Genomic DNA, 21,153 nt, shown 5'->3' on the forward strand with positions numbered 1-21,153 from the left:
ACCCCATTCTTGTTGTCTTCCGACTTCGTAACCAAGCACCACGAACGATATGGTTAGACAAGGACAATGCAGGGTCATAGAAATTTGCGCGAAAGACGCGGCACGCATTGGAGTATGTAGAACTGTACAGCGGCTACGATCAAGTGTCGTGGAAGTGACACAACTACGCAGCAACAAAATAGCGAAAAAGAGAATGATTAAAGGCGTATAGACATTCACCCACTTGCTTTATTAGAGACGGCGCGAGGGCCACCACTAACTGCTTCACAATTGGCGATGCGGAAATCTCTCCTTCTGCCCCCGTTGAAGGAGAAGGATTCTGATGCAAATTCAAAAGAATCTCACTGATTTCAGGTGCCTTGGTGGCAGCAGTATCAGATATGGGGGCAGAGCTCATCCAATGTTTGTGGTTTCGCTGGTGAATGTAAAAATAGCAGTACGATGTAACCTAATATACACGGTACATCTTTGAATGTATATGAATGACAGACAAATTCAACATACCCAAAGAGTACCTGAGGTAGTATCTAAAGTATAAGTATCTTCAAAACCACGAAAATCTGGGCACAAGCAACTAGACAGAAACGCACAGAAGTCTTTAAAATGCAGGCAGCGATGACAGGCTTTCAGAAAAAAAGTAAGTTTCGGCATAAGATCTAATTAGACTAAGAATGCGGTAGCAACACATTGGGCCGTTATACGAAATAAGGCTAGAATATTTAGGAACCATACGAAATGTAGTGAACACTCTCGACTGTGCTTAAATTGACAGTATTGCGGTAACCACATTATCTAAACCAGTGTTGTTGTAAATAGTTAACTGCGTGACGTCCGACAGGATGCGAAGTCCAAGCTCAGCAAACATCAACCGAGTGAGTTCATTTGTAGATGCCAAGCAGCGGGCGCTAACGCTTACACTGGCGGTGGCGGTGACGGTAGCGTTCATCGCGACGTTGCAGACGAGCGAAACATGGGAGGCGCAAAGCACGCAAAGCACTGGAACATGCCAGTCGCCGCTAATCTCGAATCAGAAACAGAAGACTTTAATTAGGACACAGCCGCAGTCCACTTTTAGTTAACGCGCACGCTGCAAATTTTTTGGCCAGCGACGCACAGGAGGTCTCACACCAGCACTACCTTGGAGATCAATTTCCAGTGCGTATCAGCGTGAACATTCGGTGTTTTCAATCAAGAAATTCGCTAGCAGACGCTGCCGGCGTCGGCGTTGCGAGGCGAGATACGGGGCAGTGTAGGAGAGGAGAGATACGGAGAGTTGACGCGTATGCGCAGTTAGGGTGGTCACGCCACACACCGGAATTAGCTAGACCATAGAAAGCTTCACGTCCAGAAAAAAAAAAGAAACGCCAGGCCTGCGCGACACGCAGAACTCAGTCACAGCGAGAACTGAAGGAGCAGACTTTCAGGGTCCCTTTTAAATGCCGATTGGGTAACTTCTGAAACAAGCACATTTGCAGGGTACCGACTACGCCATAAGGCATCCTAATTTTGGTTTAGTACGGTGGTTCGTCATTCTTCGAAAAAGGGTGTTACCTGCTTCACACTTCCAAGAAATTTCGCACAATTTTTTGATGATATGGCTCACACACAAACACGTGTGTGGTGTATGTAGTATGTTACACACTAAATATCGCAGTTCTTATCCGACTTGTTCGCAGAGGCACTGTACACGGCACTATAGGCCAAAAATTGGACCGAACGTTAGCTTTCGGTTGTAATACACAAGCTTTTTCCATTGTTACTAAAGTACAGAATAAGCTTTTCTGGGCAGTGACGAGCAACAATCGTTTAATAAGCCACGCTTTTTTTATTTTGCAGAAAGCACGCAGACAACTGATCGCACCGATACTGACATCGACTACCATACGACAGCGACGACAGATCCGTTCGGTAAGTGTAGCGTTGCGGTGCACTGACACATTTTGCTTTTGTGTCATGAACTTAAGTTGTGAAAACATAAAAGAAGATTTGAAAAAAAAAACATTCACTCATGAATGCGATACTTACTAACGTGGATTCTGAGTGTAGCATAGCGTTAGAGCAACTCCAACTGTGTTTGAACTTTTGGCTAGCCGCAATTGTATCAACGTAACATTCGCTACATATTCCGTTATAAAGAGCCAGCGCTCGAGTGCTGCGCACGCCACTACGTGCATAGCAGGTGTCACGAACAAACTGAAACGCCGACCGTGCTCAGTTGCTGCATGCACCTCTATTCTGCTGGCGTCGTAAACCAATCAAAACGTAGTCACCGTTCTGTTGCTAGCGCATACATCTGTGCTTCACAGGCGGCGCGAAACAAGCAAAGCACCGACAGTGGTCGGTTGGTATGGACTCTACTCTGTTCATGGCAACCGACGGGAATCAAGTCAAAGCCGACAGCGCTCGGGTGCTATACCCACCTTTGTATTGCAGGCGTCGCGAACAAAGTGAACGCTAACAGTGTTCGTGTCATACAGACAACTGTCGGTATAGCAGGCTCAACGAACCAAGCGAAATGCTGACAGTGATCGGTTGCTTTGCGCGGCACTGGTGCATCGCATGCATGCAAACGCCGACAGAGCTCGGGTGCTACACCCACCACTGTATTGCAAGTGTCGCTACCCATGCGAAACACCGATAGCACTCGGTCGCTGCGCACACCACTCTGTGCATTGCAAGCGTCATGAACCAAGCGAAACGCCGTCAGCACTCGGGCACAGCCGCTGAATAAAAAAGAGGCCGTGGCTCGGGTGATACACACACCTTTCTGTATGGCAGGCGTCTCAAACCAAGCCACCAAGCACCTAATTGCAGGCGACGCGAACAAAGGGAAATGCCGACAGCTCCAATACAAGCGAAACCAGCCGCTGCGCACGTATCAGCCTAGCATGTGCTCTCTTTCATCGTGGGCGGAGCGGGGTGGCTGGCGCAGCCCCGTTCAGCCCGCGCTGCAGGCAATCGAAGAGCAGTTGCACCACCAACGCCATCTAGCGCACCTTTACCCAACCGCCAAATTTTACGCATGTCTATCGAAGAGCATCCGCTCGAAGACGAGACGACAAATGGATTGCCTGCAGTGCCATCTAGTATATCATCAACCAAGAGCAGTTTGCATGTATCTCTAAGGGACAGCGTCATCTATTGTATGAAAAGGAAGACGCCACTGGGTACAGGGGATCATCGACAATTGACGCCGCTCGAGTACCGGCCAGGTCTGGCCATGAGGAGATTTGCCCCTGGGAACTTTAGATCGAAAACCTCCGACCAATACCCCTCACTTTGTGCCTCGGTAAGCTCTTTGACAGCGTGATCACAAGCCGACTGCAAGGTTATCCTGAAGATAATGGCGTTCTCTCACATGCAATCTATGGGTTCTGGGCACATCCTTTCACACAGGATGTACATTTCAATTCAAAGAAGTCATTGATAACGCCCCACATCAAGGAGAAGCTTTACACATAAAGAGGGAATTCGATAACGTTAGCCAGCAGGCCATACTTGAGCCTCGCCGCGGTGGTCTAGTGGCTAAGGTACTCGGCTGCTGACCCGCATGCTGCGGGTTTGAATCCCGGCTGCGGCGGCTGCATTTCCGATGGAGGCGGAAATGTTGTAGGCCCGTGTGCTCAGATTTGGGTGCACGTTAAAGAACCCCAGGTGGTCGAAATTTCCGGAGCCCTCCACTACGGCGTCTCTCATAATCATGAAGTGGTTTTGGGACGTTAAACCCCACATATCAATCAATCAATCGGGCCATACTTGAGGGCCTCGAGGCTCTTGATTGTGGGCTGCACATCTACAGTTAAGTCCAGGCATTTGTATCAGACCACAACACAATGGTTGGTCACGACTGAATCCGAGTGCGTATTATCAATAATAATAAATAATAATGGTTAGGTTTTATTGCCGTAGTGGAGGGCTCCAGACACTTGAACCACCTAGGGTTCTTTACGTGGCCCTAAGTCTAAGCACACGGGATGCAAGCATAGTAATCTCGAAGGACAATGCGGCTGCCGAGGCCGCGATTATCAAGGCTCCCAAAAGGGGCACTCCGCAGGGCTCAGTGATTTCCCCACTACTTTTTAATGCAGCTACAGTTGCCCTGACACACAATCTCCACCACGTCGATAGCATTGATTACACAATGCACGTGGATGACATCACCATCTGGGCCACGCGGGTGTCCCTTAGAGAAAAAAGAAGATAACCTGCAGAGCAGGTAGCCACATACGAGGAACAATACGTACAGGAACGAGGTTTGACCTGGACAAGGTAAAAATTTCAACTTCTGCAAATTTATCAACACAAGCTCTGCCATGAGTGCAGAACGACCAAGCCCACCACCTCCATTCTGTCCTTGGCGGCAAACAAACCGCAGAGAGAATCATCATTCTTATGATGGACATGTGGATACAGTCGACCCGCCATGTGAACCACACACGATCCTTCTCTGCAGCTTTACACTACAAGTGTCCCGAATGATATCATGCGAAGCGACTCGTTATAACGGCATCCGCAAGGAGGACAGCCTGAAACTCGTACGGAGCCTCGTGGTCAACAGGGTGACATACAGTTCACCCTACTAACGGCTAAACAAAAGCGAAGAAGACGAAGCATATCCAGTTCTTTGGAAAGCCTACAAGGCAGCACTCAAGCTACCGCCGGCCACTCCCGCCTGCAAGCTTCTTGCATTGTGCTCTGCGCAACATCTATGCAGAACTTTGTAAAGCGCAACTCACCCCAAAATTGAAGTGGCTCACGCAAACACCAGCAGGTCATGTCCTAATCTTATAGCTCGGGTACAATGGCCAGTTTCATGACGCAGCTCGCCGCAAGCCCATTCTCGACAACATTCGTACCACCTCTAATGCCACCCGGATCCCCCGCAATATAGATTGCTGACTACTTCACGGCCGGTGGGAAGCCAGACTAGAAGCCCTCGAACGACAGCATGCGCGCAAGATGTATGCTGACACAGGCAACTACGACCATGAAAACAATAAGACTGTAGCAAGAGTCCTGAATTGCAAAATAGAACGTATCAGCGCTTCCCTGCGGTGCCGCACCATCACCGAGGCTGAAAGAAGTGCCATAGCGCCCACTCTCGGCAATGGACGACGACAGTCACCGGCATTTCTGACGGATTGTCGAGCGGTTTGCCGCAACTACTTACAAGGAAGCATCAGCCCACCCACCGTCAACATCCTGCTGAACGCTACAGACACTGGAGATTGTTCCAATGCACCCACTCCCCGAATTCGGCATCTGCTTTTATGGACCCCAGACCACATGGGACTGCAGGGTAACCAGGTGGCGGATTGCTCGAGAGTATGTGAGCCGAGCACCTTCGAACTCCACCCCTGCGGAACCAATTCCCGTCCTTTGCAACTTCTCGGCCATCCTAAACTATTATAGAGGACCATAAAGACGTCTAGGGCAAGCTTACTCTTCACTACCCCAGACAATAAACAGGAACCGGTGAGATGGAGGCAATTCAAACCAGCGCGTTTGTGAATTTGCACACCCCGAGTAGAATCCATTCCTCGGCAAACTCGCCTCACTTCCCATGGTGCTCAGCTAAAGCCACCCTGTACCACTTGACGCCAGAATGTCAGGCCATTACAGCCTTAGCACCACTACAGAATCTCACAGCCTAGCGATGGGAAGACCTGCTTGCAAGCGAGAACCTGGAAGATCAGCTGAGTTTGTTCATTATTCTTTTTTCTCTGCAAGCTTTTCAGTTTCTTTGCATATATATATATATATATATATATATATATATATATATATATATATATATATATATTTCATTGCATGTATTCTCCGCACTATTTTTCCTCCTTATTATCTCTTCTTCCTCTCTGAAACTATTTTTCTGTAGCACGTTTAATCTAGCATTATACGTGGTTTTGGGGCCTGCGCACTTACTGTGGCACATATTCGTTCTCTTCGTTATGCCACTGGCACTGACGGCGACGGCGCTTAATGCAATACGGGCACTTTAGAGTTTCGCTCCAAGATTCCAAGGAAATATAATTCTCTCTAACGAGCATGGCTTGGTGGGCTACTTAATATTACGTCATAAATACATTGGAACGCACACCGATAGTGATAAAGGAAAACAAACAGAAGACAATGCTTACAAGCATGTGTCGGGTGCTTTCTTTCGTCCCCGCCTGTGTGCGCTTTAACGTTTCTGAGCTGTCTAGTAATTGGAACCCATAAGACAAATTTCGGCGATGGCGTTTCAACAATTGCGCTGTATGTTTGTCACACCGGTCCCGTAAATTAGGGAGGCGATCGCCGGGCTAATTCCAAGTGCCGACGTATCGGCCCCCCGAACCGCACCACGAAAGCGTGGACAATTTAGGAGTGGTCCTTATTGGCGCGCCAGCAGACGCCGGCTGTGGCCCAAAGAACAAGTCAGAGCCGAGAGTTGATAAACAAACAAGATTATATTCTCAATAATGGCAGATCAGAAAAACAATACACCAATATGTTCACTCCACAATAGCTGAGTACAATATGTCACCAATCAATCAACACACTACACAGTACAATTAGCCACACTCGAACAACGGACACAGACAACAGTACACACTACAATGCAGTCGCATGCATTGAACAACCAAGACCCTTAAAGACTAAAGAGATAGAAAACCTATTCAGTCCAAAGTCCTTGGAACCAAAGTCTGAATGATACTCTTCCGAGAATCACTCACTCAAAGTCCAGCGTTGTTGCCGTTCCGCTGTCCCGAAGTTTCTCTTCCAGGAAACCTCGCCTCTTCAATTGGCCACTCTTCAAACTTCAACTTCTTCGCCGGAACACGTCGGCTTCACACCCGCAGCTGTTGCCACGCGTCTTCGCTCGATAGCGGTAAACACACGCTCTTGCCTGAAGCTCGAGCCTTCACCCCTCAGGTGGAAATCCTCTTCATCTCCAGCTTCGTCCCTACGGACCAAAACCTTCGCCGACTACACGGCGGAATCCCTACGCGCTCTGGCGCTCACTTCCGTCTCCTCCTGCTTTATCGTCTCGGCTGCTCGATTAAATACCTTCCGCGCCACCTTCCAGAAAGTTCTCCTCATTTCGTCGGCGCGATGCGCAACGAAGGCTGGGGAGAGGCGCGAGACTGTATGGGGGCCGTCCCGACAGATGACTCATTCCGGCATACACGCCCCTTTCCTTCTGGAAATTTCTAGCGCTTGCCCGGCCACCGCTGTGGGGTGAGGAGGTTCATCGGCGAAGCCACGCTTCCGAGAGGAGAGGCGTCGCGCGCCCGGGGAACCTTGGATGCTTGTATTTTTTTTCTTTTTTTTCGTTAACCTCGCCGCGTCTCTCGGGCGCGTTATCGCAAGAATTTGGCGGCGCGCCCGTTTTTTAGCGCTCGTTCTGTGACACTGCCCCCCACTTTAAGAATATTATCTCATAATATTCAAAACCACACAAACGAGCGCGAACAGTCACCACACACTCTGAACGACTGTAACACAAACCTTCGCTCATGACACGTCACACTCACAATATATCACTTAATACGATTGGACATTACAATTCAATCTCTCACACATGAAATATAACCGCAGGTACATGAGTACAACACTTCATCACACATTCCAAACAATACAAACGTACAAGGTTCTGTCTTTACAACAATTATACAATACTATACATCACATCGCCGTAACAAACATTTTGACTGATTCGACATACAAGTGTCACACAGGATAACAAAACACAACACATTGAGGCTCAACACAGACAAACGCATTCCAATTTGACCTCAACACCTATCCTGAGTACTTCGAGCTGCGCTTGCGCCCTTTTTTGCGGTGCTCGCTCGATCTCTTCTTGTGTTTCCACGTTCTTTTTCGGCGAGCTATTTCCAACGACGATATCTGAGGCGGCGTCTCAGCCATCGTTGTCACTTCCGACACCGTTAACGGGTCATAACATTCAACGGGTCCTGTCTGTTTATTTACCAGCTTGATCATGTCTCTACATTTTGCCCGGCTGGCCAACTCCGTCTCCTTTACACTGTCGGTCGGTTGAGGTCGTGCTGACGTAGGTCCGGTTGCTCGGCCCGTGAACTTATTCGACACGATCGTCTTCTCCTTCGCTGTCTCTTGCGCCGCAGCTTCACCTTGGGCTCTAGTGAGATCCGTCACGGGATGCTCCTCCACTGTATCTCGCGGCCGCTGTGTTGGCGAGGGCTCTATCTTCGGGTCTTCTCCCAAACATTCTGGATCACTTGGCCCTCGCGCCCCGTCGATGTTTCCGATGACAAGGTCATACAGGGGGGTCGTCATGCATAAAGCAGTAACCTTCCCGCTGAAGTACGGGGTTTCAACCTCAATTTCTGCTTCGGGAAGCATCCGAACTGTACGGTCAATTAAGCAAACCGGTTTCGTTTTGCCTGTTAACTCAGTTTCCCGTACCAAATCTCTCCGCACGATAACAGTGGAGCTGCCGGTATCTCTTAACACCGTAATCGTTTTGCCCGCAACCTTTCCAGGCAGCGTTGCCATTCCCTTCGAAACATCGGTTGGCTGTTTTGCCATTACCGCACCCACAATAGGAATTTTCTCCCCACTTTTCAATTCTACGAATCCGTCGGTGACGGCATTATTATCGGATTTCGGTGCTGCTTGCACACAGGATACCTGGTGAGTTTGACTCGCTCCGTTTCGACATGCATCTGCTTTGTGCCCAGTCTGACCACACTTAAAACATTTCACTACCGTAGGGCTCGTAAAGATCGTTCGACAGTTTTTCGCGCGATGACCCACTCGGTTACACAGAAAACATCGCGGAATGTTCTCCTGTGCACGCTTCTTTTCTTCGGGAGCCGATTTCTTCGAATCTTCAGGACCCTCCTTCTTGACCCTGGCCAAATTAGTTCCACCTTGCGCTTCCAAGAATTGATCAGCCAATTCAAGCATTCCTTCGAGTGATTCAGCCTTCCTCTCTTTCAAGTACAGCGACAGGCTTGGGTGGCAACTAGTAAGAAATTGTTCCCTAATTAGGAGCTCTCTAAGTTCATCGTACTCGTGCGCTGTCCCTGAAAGTTCAATTCATCTGTCGAAATAATGGCAAAGTCGGGCGGCATACTGTGTAGCCGTCTCACCATCAGCTGGCTTTCCTGTCCGAAATCTGTCCCGGAATCCTTCTACAGTAAACCTAAATCGCTTCAGCAAAGCAGCTTTCACCTTTGCATAGTTGGCTGCATCGGTCGGCGTCAGCCTACCGTACACACTGAGCGCTTCACCACTCAAGCAAGTACTCAAAGCAGTTGCCCATTGCTGTTCTGGCCAATTCTGGCTCCTCGCAATCGTCTCAAATCTGTGGAGGTACGCGTCTAGGTCGTCCTTCCTTTCATCAAACGCTACGAGCAGCTTGCCTGGGTTCAAGCGGAAGCCGTGATCTTCCCGTTCGCTGCTCTCAACTCTAGCTTGGACGGGAGTTTCACTTCGCTGTTGCAAACGGAGCCGCTCGAGTTCCATCTCGTGCTGCCGCTGCCGTTCCCTTTCAGCCATCTCTGCTTCTCTTTCTTCTCTCGCCCTTTCGGCTGCCAATTTTTCTCTCTCCAACTCCAACTTCAATGGTTGCTCTCTTTCTTCCTTCGCCCTTTCAGCTGCCAACTTTTCTCTCTCCACCGCCTCTTTCTCCTTCTGGCTTACCCACTTCCGTAGTTCGGCGCCAGAAAGACCCATCTTCTCACCAAGAGCGACTAACTTTTCGAGATCCATTGTGTCTCGCAAATAAGCCCTTGCCGTGTGCAAAAAATATCTGCCTAAATCAGTCTATCGGAACACTCCCCTGCACTGGGTCACGAGAACACTGAACAACACACAAAATCGTTCTGATAGCACTATCACAACTCGAGGCTCTTTCTCACTACTTTGGACACACTGTGCACCAAAAGGTCCTGTCGCGGACGCCAGATTAATTGTCACACCGGTCCCGTAAATTAGGAAGGTGATCGCCGGGCTAATTCCAAGCCCCCCGAACCGCACCACGAAAGCGTGGACAATTTAGGAGTGGTACTTATTGGCGCGCCAGCAGACGCCGGCTGTGGCCCAAAGAACAAGTCAGAGCCGAGAGTTGATAAACAAACAAGATTATATTCTCAATAATGGCAGATCAGAAAAACAATACACCAATATGTTCACTCCACAATAGCTGAGTACAATATGTCACCAATCAATCAACACACTACACAGTACAATTAGCCACACTCGAACAACGGACACAGACAACAGTACACACTACAATGCAGTCGCATGCATTGAACAACCAAGACCCTTAAAGACTAAAGAGATAGAAAACCTACTCAGTCCAAAGTCCTTGGAACCAAAGTCTGAATGATACTCTTCCGAGAATCACTCACTCAAAGTCCAGCGTTGTTGCCGTTCCGCTGTCCCGAAGTTTCTCTTCCAGGAAACCTCGCGTCTTCAATTGGCCACTCTTCAAACTTCAACTTCTTCGCCGGAACACGTCGGCTTCACACCCGCAGCTGTTGCCACACGTCTTCGCTCGATAGCGGTAAACACACGCTCTTGCCTGAAGCTCGAGCCTTCACCCCTCAGGTGGAAATCCTCTTCATCTCCGGCTTCGTCCCTACGGACCAAAACCTTCGCCGACTACACGGCGGAATCCCTACGCGCTCTGGCGCTCACTTCCGTCTCCTCCTGCTTTCTCGTCTCGGCTGCTCGATTAAATACCTTCCGCGCCACCTTCCAGAAAGTTCTCCTCATTTCGTCGGCGCGATGCGCAACGGAGGCTGGGGAGAGGCGCGAGACTGTACGGGGGCCGTCCCCGACAGATGACTCATTCTGGCATACACGCCCCTTTCCTTCTGGAAATTTCTAGCGCTTGCCCGGCCGCCGCTGTGGGGTGAGGAGGTTCATCGGCGAAGCCACGCTTCCGAGAGGAGAGGCGTCGCGCGCCCAGGGAGCCTTGGATGTTTGTTTTCTTTTTTTCTTTTTTTTTCGTTAACCTCGCCGCGTCTCTCGGGCGCGTTATCGCAAGAATTTGGCGGCGCACCCGTTTTTTAGCGCTCGTTCTGTGACAATGTTGGCATAAGCTCGCGTAGCGTACCCCATCAGGGTGAAGGGGAAGCGGGTAATGGTAATCGCAGTGCTCCAAGCCTCAACCCCCTCCCGCATAGGTTACTAGAGTTGGTTTGTCAAAGCATAACTATCCACTAATTGCCTAATATTGGTGCATTACGCCACGCTTCCCTGGAGAGATATGCCTGAAAAGGAAAGCATGATACCTTTAGAGTTAGTCGCATGCCTGTGTAGTCGGGCATAGGGGCGGATTACCCGACACCTCCAGCACGGGCTGTGATTCCTCAACCGCAACTTGTAGACTCTCCCCCCCACCCCCCCCCCCCATTGGAAACACCAAATGACCGAGTGCACAAGACAGCATGCATTCTGCAAACTTTCTTTTATTTGTGTTTCGCGAGGGTAGCACTAAGGACACTGTCAATAATGAAGAGCTTCTTTTATGTTGTCAGTCGCATATGCTTTTTAGGTTGGTAGAACGTTTACAACAGTTATGGAGATTTCCGTACTTCCAGAAATTGTAAAGTTGTTTAGAAGAGGCCTAATAGCCAAAGATAAAAATTCTTCGCCTTTCGCGAATTTCTACCACACCGCCAAGGACTTAGCCATAAGAAACGTTTACGAGTAAAATATTTTCGCACATTGGGTGACAGTCTGTGGTCCAGAGAAAGGGTATTGCCCTGTTTTTGTTATCTGTAAAAAGTTGCGTAAAAACTAGCCTTTCAGAAAAAAACTGTCATACGTATATAGAGTACTTTGCAAACCAGTTGTTTAACAATGAAGAAGAGCTAAATAAAACTGTAATGGTGGCGTTGCCAACTAGACTAATATCTCTGCAACGCACAAATAGTCCAAGTGTTGACTGAATTTAAAGATTATTCCATTGTATCCTTGTGAGCCGTAGTACAAAATAATAGCGGCACCAACAAAATTTTAGAACTTGCTATAGCTCCATAATTATGACATATAAAGTAGCAGAAAATTATTGTAGTTCATGGCGTTCAGAATGACTGACCTCAAATATATCACCATATGTGCCGCGAAATTTCAGGCACCATACACAGGCTTTCAAGGTGTGTCGTTTTTAAGAAAAATTAAACTGAAGCAATTCAGAGAGGTAAACTACTCTTTCACAACTATACGGTCTTTATTTTTCCAACCGTAGGTTCATTCTTAGAAAAAAAAAGATCAGAGCCACGTTCTCTTATTGCACCCAACTTCAACATCTAAACGACATTTCTAAGTGACAAGTTTCGAAGTGCCTCCGCGTATTTTCGTCGTTTTGATTGAAAGAACCTTTTCCACAATCTTGACAAGTTATTCTGCACACAGAGACCCACAGAGAAAAATAATATTCATTTTTATCCGCAAACAAATATGTACACCAGAGCAAACACGATAAATATCGATTACGTCACGGTGAGTGGGCCTGGGAACATCAAAACGTTGCCTTCAACTGTATTTTCTGTCTACGCGGTGTCTGGCATGTATTAAGCATCCTTGTTTTGTAAGAGCTTAAAGCGCCAGGTTAATAATAATATATTGTTTTCGAAGCATCATGGCGGAAACTCAATGCGAAAGAGCTTTGGCTTGCGATCATGTTGGTGAAACAATGAATAACGGTGATATGAGAGGTCTCCAGCCAGCTGTAACCTTTTTCATAGCTTAACCATGTGTCCGTACTCAGTGCCTGACTAACATGCGTAGAATGCCGGTCAAAAGTTCTCAGGCCACACTGTCATATGATCGCAAGTGAAGGTAACCTGAGAAAAAGAAATTTAACCCCCCCCCCTCCTCCCGAATATAGGTCAGTGCTTGACTGCACGTGTGCAACGTTCACCGCGTTCCACAAATGCCAACTCCTCCATTTCTTTGTTTCGCGCTACTTGAGAATACGCTAAAAAATGTCAGTTTCAAGCATGGCTTAAGCGATGAGTGCGATAACAAGCTTTATTGGTATATGAAGTGAGGCTGACAGCTCTTTTGGATCCGCTCTCATGACGCTTTACAAAACGCTGGTTTAAGAAAATATGACCACTTCAAGGACGCTTTTCGCACAGTCGCTTCGCACTCAGAGCGTAGCACATAGAACCGTGTACGAGCCTCTCGCTGATGTCGGCAGAGATAGCAACACAGCGCGTCAGCCAGTGATGGCGATCGAGCCTTTAAAACCATGTCCAATGTTGCTGTTCAAGCAACACCTCCCCCTCCCCTATTGTGCCTTTTAATGCTCGTTAAAGGGCCACTCACCAGGTTTGACAATTTTGAGCTGACAAGCGCAATGCGTATGCGAAGCGTTCATGATCACGTCTGCCAAAATTTGCAACGCTACGCGCCGCGGAAATGGGTCGAATTTCAAGATGAAAGCTGCTTCTTCGCCCCTCTGCCGGCACACGCGTAGAGAATGAGGGCATGACATAGGCGTAGGTATGGCCCAACGTACACGGCAATGCAGTGACGTTGGCTCTCTACGTGGACGACTCTGCTGTGACGTTGTCAACAGTATACCACGTGACATGGCAAAAATTGTTTAACACAACATGCATAGTTTATGTATTTGTTGGTTTAAGATATGAATAAAACTTGCAATAAATATCGAGACGCAATGAAAATTGTGCGCGTTTTTCTGTGCGCATTTTGGAACGCATTGAGCAGATGACCGCCGTGGGACGCTCCTACGCGTTCGCTCACTTATTGTACTCATCTACTCTACCATGTCTAAGCCAGCGTTTCCAAACAATCCCGCAGAAACAGGCAGAAGACCACAAAATAACGCTGGTCAACAAAGCAGCGCAGCTCGCGTGCACGGGGGCTGGGCTTGTTCGGGTGCGTCATTGGCATGTCACCTCTTGGTCGTATACCGGAGAGTGTGGGGAAGAGATTTGGCTTGCGAAGCCTACGCGGAGGAGCCGCAAGGGTTTCAAGATCGCCTCCTCTCACCCTCGTTTCGCGCCACTTCAAAAAACCTGTTTTGTCCGCTCATAATGAACCAATTCAAAAGTTTTGTGGCAGAACGTTCCTCATCGGACACCCAACAACTTCCACTGTATTACTAAAATTTGGTATGGGGCCTGGTGAGTGGCCCTTTAAGGACGGTCGTGGTGTTTTTTCTCTTTTCTCTGCTCGAGCATTCGACAGCAGGTCTACCTAGCAGGAGGGGGGGGATCCTTTTTTTCACAACCCTTTAAAGCGATGGAGTTGGGCCAGCTCGCCTGATATCTGCTTCAACCGCGTTCGTCATCCCCGCTCACACTTTTTATCCGCGAGTAGTGCTTAAGAGCACCGGTGATCTTCAAATGGGCTACGAGACACGACTGCAGCTGGTATGGTCATGGCAAAATCCAGTTGAGACTGCTCATAATATGACTATCGCAATGTAATAATATTATTATTAATAATAATCAACCATAAAAGTTGTAAGTTTTATTGTGTAGCAATATTTCGCAAAGTAATAAGGCATGCCTTGCAGCCATAAACTTCGACAACCTTCATTGAAATAGTTCAGGCGCAAATTCTACGGCACCTCATTTTCAGTGGGAGGACGTGCTCTGGAAGACGACGCTGGTCATGGTAAGGAGCTTGTTTTGTTTTATTGGAGTCGCTACTGTCTGTTCATAAGCTAACGCTCGGTTGGGGGGGGGGCGCCAACCACCAGTGGGTAGCTGATTTGATAAATTGATATGTGGGGTTTAACGCTCCAAAATCATATATGAATATGAGAGACGACTTAGTGGAGGGCTCAAAAATTTCGACGACCTGGGGTTCCTTAACGTGCTCCCAAATCTGAGCACACGGGCCTACAACATTTCTGCCTCAATCGAAAATGCAGCCACAAAAGCCGGGATACGAACCCGTGACCTGCGAGTCAGCAGCCGAGTACCTTAGCCACTAAACCACCGCGGCGGGGTAGTGCTTATCTGAAATATATTATATTCCCGCAAGTGTTATTTGTTACGACTTAACTCACCAAATAACTTTTTGTGATGAAGTAGCAGCTCTCCATCATTATATGCCATGTAATATATACATTATAATGTTCCAGAGGCGCGTGTTTGCTCATGCTGCTACAACTTACAAGTTTCAGCTCTTTATACAAAAATTACTACAAGGTGAATTATTAGTACTTAATGGCTCCTTTTACAATACGGGCGCCTCTGGAGGCCACGCTAGTCAACGATGATGACATTTCGCAAGTGTGGCGGGTGCACTAGGAGAATAAAAAATGAATTTGAGCTCAACACCCTCGAGAAAGGATGTTTATTGTGCTAGCTCAGATAATTAATGGTGACCTGATGAAGAACACGCAGCCCCAATCATTACGCTTGGATTCCGCCAGCTCTTCACCCTTCCTGGTGGTCCTGACGCCCGAGAAGACACTACACCTGGTGGTGTCGCGGTGGGTGCGTTCCGTCATATCAAACTGCCATCATTTTGGCCAAAGAACCAGAGCACACTGTTCCTGCAAGGTCAGGCACACTTTCATATACGGCGAATCAGCAACCAACAGACCAAGTAATGGAATAAGGTGCCCTCCTTAGCTCCGGACGTAGCTAACGACTCAGGTGATATTTAGCGTCGCCGCACCCGAGCCATTTCCATGACGCGTTAAAGGTAGCTATAAGTTCCCCCAATTCTGGGACCGAGCACAGCAGACACCAACAGCTCATCACAGCTACAGATCTCAGTGACTTTCACCCATCTCAGCTCCTGCGACGCATACGCCAGCTGCTTGGTGGCCCCTCCAATCCACAAAAGGAGTAGCTGTTGCGTGAGTAGTCTCTCCAGCGCTTACCGCACAGCATGGTCTCGGTCCTCGTAACTGTAAGATATGATTCAACATAAGCGCTCACTGAAAAGGCTGATCGAGTGACTAACCACTCACGGGGTCATAGCGTCAACGCTGTTAACTCATCGCCATCGGCCACTGCTGCAGGCCTCACTCTTACGAGCATAGAGAACCGTTTGGTCGCCTTTGTAAGGCGTCTGGATGCCTTTATAACTTCGCATCACCAACCGTCATCTAGGTTCTAGTTACATAGTCGGTCCTCGACGCCACCACACTCTCCAGGACGTCGGCCAACCGGCGCACCACGTGCCGGGTCTTCCTTGACCAGGTGCTGGTACCAACAACTATTCGGTGCATCCGCTCGTGCTCGCAAGTGCACTCACCCGTGCTCTTGGTCGAGAAATGCGACGACCGGCCACTGAAGGTGGCAAGTGGTGCTGGTCGAAAGTTATGTGGCTGTCTAAATGTTTCTGATATCAAAGGCGCTTGCTCTCTAGTATACAGAGGAGGCCAGATTAGCGTCATACAAGTCTCATGTGCAGACCACCATCGCTACGAACACACCTGCCTACTCCAAGTGATTAACAATTTCGCCATCAGAATACGCGGCCAACGGCCTCTTACACTTGACGTTGGACTGCGCCGTGCGTTTTCCTGAATTTTCATCTTCGCTGACGTCTCGCAAGCTGTTCTTGAGGTTTACTTAAATTTTTTCCAACCATGCTGTCGACATGCGCGCTCATCGCCTCATCAATTTCAACACCCACCTGTCCAAAAACGACAAACGTTGTACTTTCCCGTCAACCGGACTTCGAGCTCTCATACCCACTTCGTCGATTGCGAAACTACTTGCCGACTTTCTAGCATTACCGAAGCCTTACGCCCGAGAGTTGGTGAAGCACTCATCACTCTCCATATTGTCATTATTGCAGCTGTCATTTTCACACGGTCCCATCAATTGTCTGGAGAACGCTTAGCCATCGCCTGCCATGAGCTTAAGCACACGCTCGCACTTGGCATTGAGCGGCCTTACTTAAGCAACTGAGGCATCCCCATCCACGTAGTGCTGAAAAAAAATCCTGGCGACTGGATCCCGTGCGGGGATTATCGCTTCACATTTGACTAGATGTACAATCTTCTCTAAGATTGACTTATCCAAGGCTGACTATGAAGTTCCTGTAGAACCCAGCAACATTTCGAGGCTTTCCATTACCACACCGTTAGGTCTGTTTGAATACGTAACGATGTCTGTTGGATGGCCTAATGCTGCACAGACTTTTAAAACTACGTTTAAAGGGGTGACGCGACATGTCAATTTCGTATTTACCTACATTGATGGCCACCTTGTCGCAAGCTTTTCCGGCCCTAAGCATGAAGCCCACTTGCGCACCCTGTCCCCTATTTGGATCATTATGGTGTCGTAATCAATCCCTATAAGTGCATCTTCGTCGTCACTACCATCGAGTTCATAGGCTACTTTGTAACTCCTTACGGTGTCCAACCACTCATCAGCAAACTGAAGACTATTCAAGACTTTCCACGCCCAATTTCGCTGACAAAACTCGGAGAATTTCTCGGCCTACTATACTTCCATCGCTACCTTCTTCCAGAGTGTGACCCATTCCTAATGCTCAAGATTGATTTATTGACTAAACAAGAGCCCAGCTGTGCCACTAGACTAGACCAAGGACACTGCACCTGCTTTCGTCGCTGCCAAGACGGCTCTGGCAGACACCACCACGCACATACATCCTGTTAATGATGCCCCAATTTGTCTCATCACTTGTGCACTGGGGGTGGAAGTTGGCGCCGTTCTCGAGCAGCACGTATCCTGTTGGCAGCCCCTTGTTTTTTCTCGCAAAAATTGAAGCCACCGGAAGCAAAAAACGACCACGAGCTCATCATGAGAGTGCCATGTAGTCATGTTCTTGCATGACAGGCATGTCATGATGCGCTTGCGGTCGATTGCACCAGCCATATACCGTCATTATCTATTGACGTCACGTAATACCAAATTTTCTGTATGTGAAGCTTAGCCAAACAGCCGTGAGCGTATCATGAGCGTGGCATGTAGTCATGTTCTTACATGACACGTATGTCATGATTATGTTTCGACCAGTCCTATATTTTCATCATTCATACACGTCCCGTAGTACGAAATATGGTGTACCTGAAGCTAGCAAAATGACCGCGAGGTCATCATGAGCTTGGCAAGTAGTCACGTATTACACGTCCCGCATGTTATGCTTTTCACGTGAGGACCAGTCAGTTATGTTCGCCATGCAGTCCTGGCATACCCCGTGGTCATACCATTCTAGTTTTGCGATATGTCATGTGAACTAAACCACCGCAGGATCAGCAAGGCCCTGAAATATAAATCGTGACAATTATGATTCACATATCGTGATCTTCATGTTACGACTAGTCACTTATGCTCATTGTGCAGTCATGTTATATCATACCAGTTTTGCCATGGATAGCCACTATAGGTAGATAGATATATAGAGGGACAGACAGACAGACAGACCGACAGATAGATAGATAGATAGATAGATAGATAGATAGATAGATAGATAGATAGATAGATAGATAGATAATATATAGATAGATAGATAGATAGATAGATAGATAGATAGATAGATAGATAGATAGATAGATAGATAGATAGATAGATAGATAGATAGATAGATAGATAGATAGATAGATTCAAACCCGCCGAAGCTTGCTAAGAAACGTTTAGCATTTATTACAGTGCATTTGCCCGCGAACTCCTCATGGTGTACCTCGCCATCAAGAATTTTTTCCATTTACTGGAGGTCCGGGACTTTGCGTTGTCAGAGACCAGAAGCCCCTGACGCTTACCTTTCATCGCAATCGCAGCAATTACACTGCAGGGGAGATACGTTGACTATGCTTTATCTCCCAGTTCACCGTGGGTCTCAGACACGCCCATGGGCCGGAAAATGCTGCTGATTGAACACTCGCCCACATTGATGCCTGGCCGATCCAGCCACCATTGTACATGAAACAACTTGAAGCAGCCCCGAGCAACAATCTTGAGCTGCATCGTATTCGCTCTTAGTAAATGTCACTATCATCAAAGAGTTTCACGTTTCACTTCCTACCTATTTATTATCGCGTGAAACATGTAGTGATGGGCATCGGCCCGTCGTGCCTTCAGCTTTTCGTCATGCAATTTTCTATCAACGGCACGACATCAGCCACTCTAGTGTTGATGCGACAGAGAAGCTTGTCACATCTGGTTTCCTGTGGCCAAGTATTAATGTTGATGTCCGACGCTGGGTGCGTACCTGCCGTCAGTGCCTGTGTGGTAAAGTTCACCGTCAGACTTTCACAACATTCCCCTTTCGGCGTCCGGACTAAAGGTTTCCCCGCGTCCAACTGGGCATTGTCGGTTCTGTTCTGCCATCACGAGTAGCCTGTTACCTGCTACGTGTGTGGATGACTTCACCTGATGGCCGGGAGCATTGCCGATTTCCAACATTGGAGCACCTACAGCTAATATGGGTTTCACTAACGGTTCGATGTCGCGCTTCGCATGCCTTTCCGTCGTCACCACTGATCATGGTCTTCAATTTCGATCAGTCCTTTTCACCGCACATGCAAATATTCTGGGCACTTGACACATTCGCACGACTGCCTACCATCCTATCGCTAATAGCATGGTGGAATGGCTTCATCAACAACTGAAAGCTGCCCTCACTGCTCACCAGCCAAGGGAACGTTGGCTCGACCATCTCCACTTCGTACTTCTTGGCATCCGATTAGCACTGAAGGCGGATCTCGTCTGTTCGTGAGCCGAGCAAGTCTACAGCGTTTTCCTGCGTCTTGCTAGAAAATTCTTTGAGCCGTCGTCACCACCTTCCTCATGATGCCTCCACTTAAGTCGAGAGCCACACACCACGTTTCGGACCCTTGCTTTCGCAATTCCGGCCAATCGACAGCCCCAGTCTGTCTTTGTCAGCTAGCATCTGTATGACTGCTGTCACGTTTTCGTTCGCAATTATCAAATACCATCGCCGCTCCCATTGGCCTATCATGTCCAAATTCGAGTACTCCGCCATACACTTAAGACGTTCACACTTGAAATCAACGGTAGCGAAGGCGCCGTGGCTACCGATCGACTGAAACCCGCATATGTCACCACTCTCACGTCCGCGGGGGGACTTGCATCTCTTGTCTAGATGCCCACATCCAAGCATGTTCACTGGGCGACTGCTATGGCTCAGGCTCTCCAGCAAGGAGTCCTGCAGCGCCTCGCCACGCGGCGCTCGTCAAGGAAGAAGAATTCGGCATTATGGTCGTACATCGTGTGCAATTCCAGAATAAAAATCAGTTCGAAACTCAACGCTGTCGGCACTGAATCTTTCTCGCGTTAGCTCCGACAAACTCAATGCCCTCGAGTGTTGTTCGTTATCACTTCGCTTACGCAAATAAGTTTTTGTGGTAACGTAGTAGCTCGCCATCAATAATATTGTAGGATATATATACATTTTGCCATCTCGGAGGCACTCGTTTGCCGATAATGCAACAACTTAAAAGTTGCAGCTTTTTTCGACACGAATATTTGCACGGCACATATTAGTATTTATTGGCTCCCATTCGGCTGCCTTAAATGAGTCTTCCTGAATTTTACCCGGAAGCCACTGCCGGCCCCTTCACAACGTAACATCTGCTTAACGCCACCCGTAGTCTCTGCAGTGCCCGCGCTAGCATTAACTTTGAATGACTGACGGTACTCAAATTAGGACTTGCACTTTCATAATATCGGTTATTAACTATTGTTGCAGAAACTAGATGAATCACAATTAGATGGAGCCTTAGGCCCTACAGGGGCCATAGAACACTTTTCAAAGTAATCACTAAAAGTTATACTATAAGAGCTTATCGCCCCACGTATTGATTCGGCCAAAACGTTTAAAATAATTTGTCGACTACGAGCAGAGTTACAGGAATTTGTAGCATGCTTTAAGCTCCTTTTCTCTTCTTTTGTTTGAGTGTGCTCTGAAATCTACAAATAATATATTTCCCAGGACTAGGGAACATCTCTACGAGGTGTAATCACTGAGCGGCAGCAAGGAAATCTTACCGAAACTAGAAAATAGGCGAACACATGTTTTCAAAAACTAGCTAGTTATCAAAAACGACTCCAGGATGTACGACGCAGAGGCCTACTGAAATATTCTGATCGAATTTCAGTGTCGCACTCCAAAACGTACGGGTTCCTTGGACAATTGAACAGCGCCAACAATAGAGTATAAACACTCTAAGAAGCC

Source organism: Rhipicephalus microplus, chromosome 3, assembly GCF_043290135.1.
Source record: "Rhipicephalus microplus isolate Deutch F79 chromosome 3, USDA_Rmic, whole genome shotgun sequence".
In the NCBI taxonomy this organism is placed as follows: Eukaryota; Metazoa; Arthropoda; class Arachnida; order Ixodida; family Ixodidae; genus Rhipicephalus; species Rhipicephalus microplus.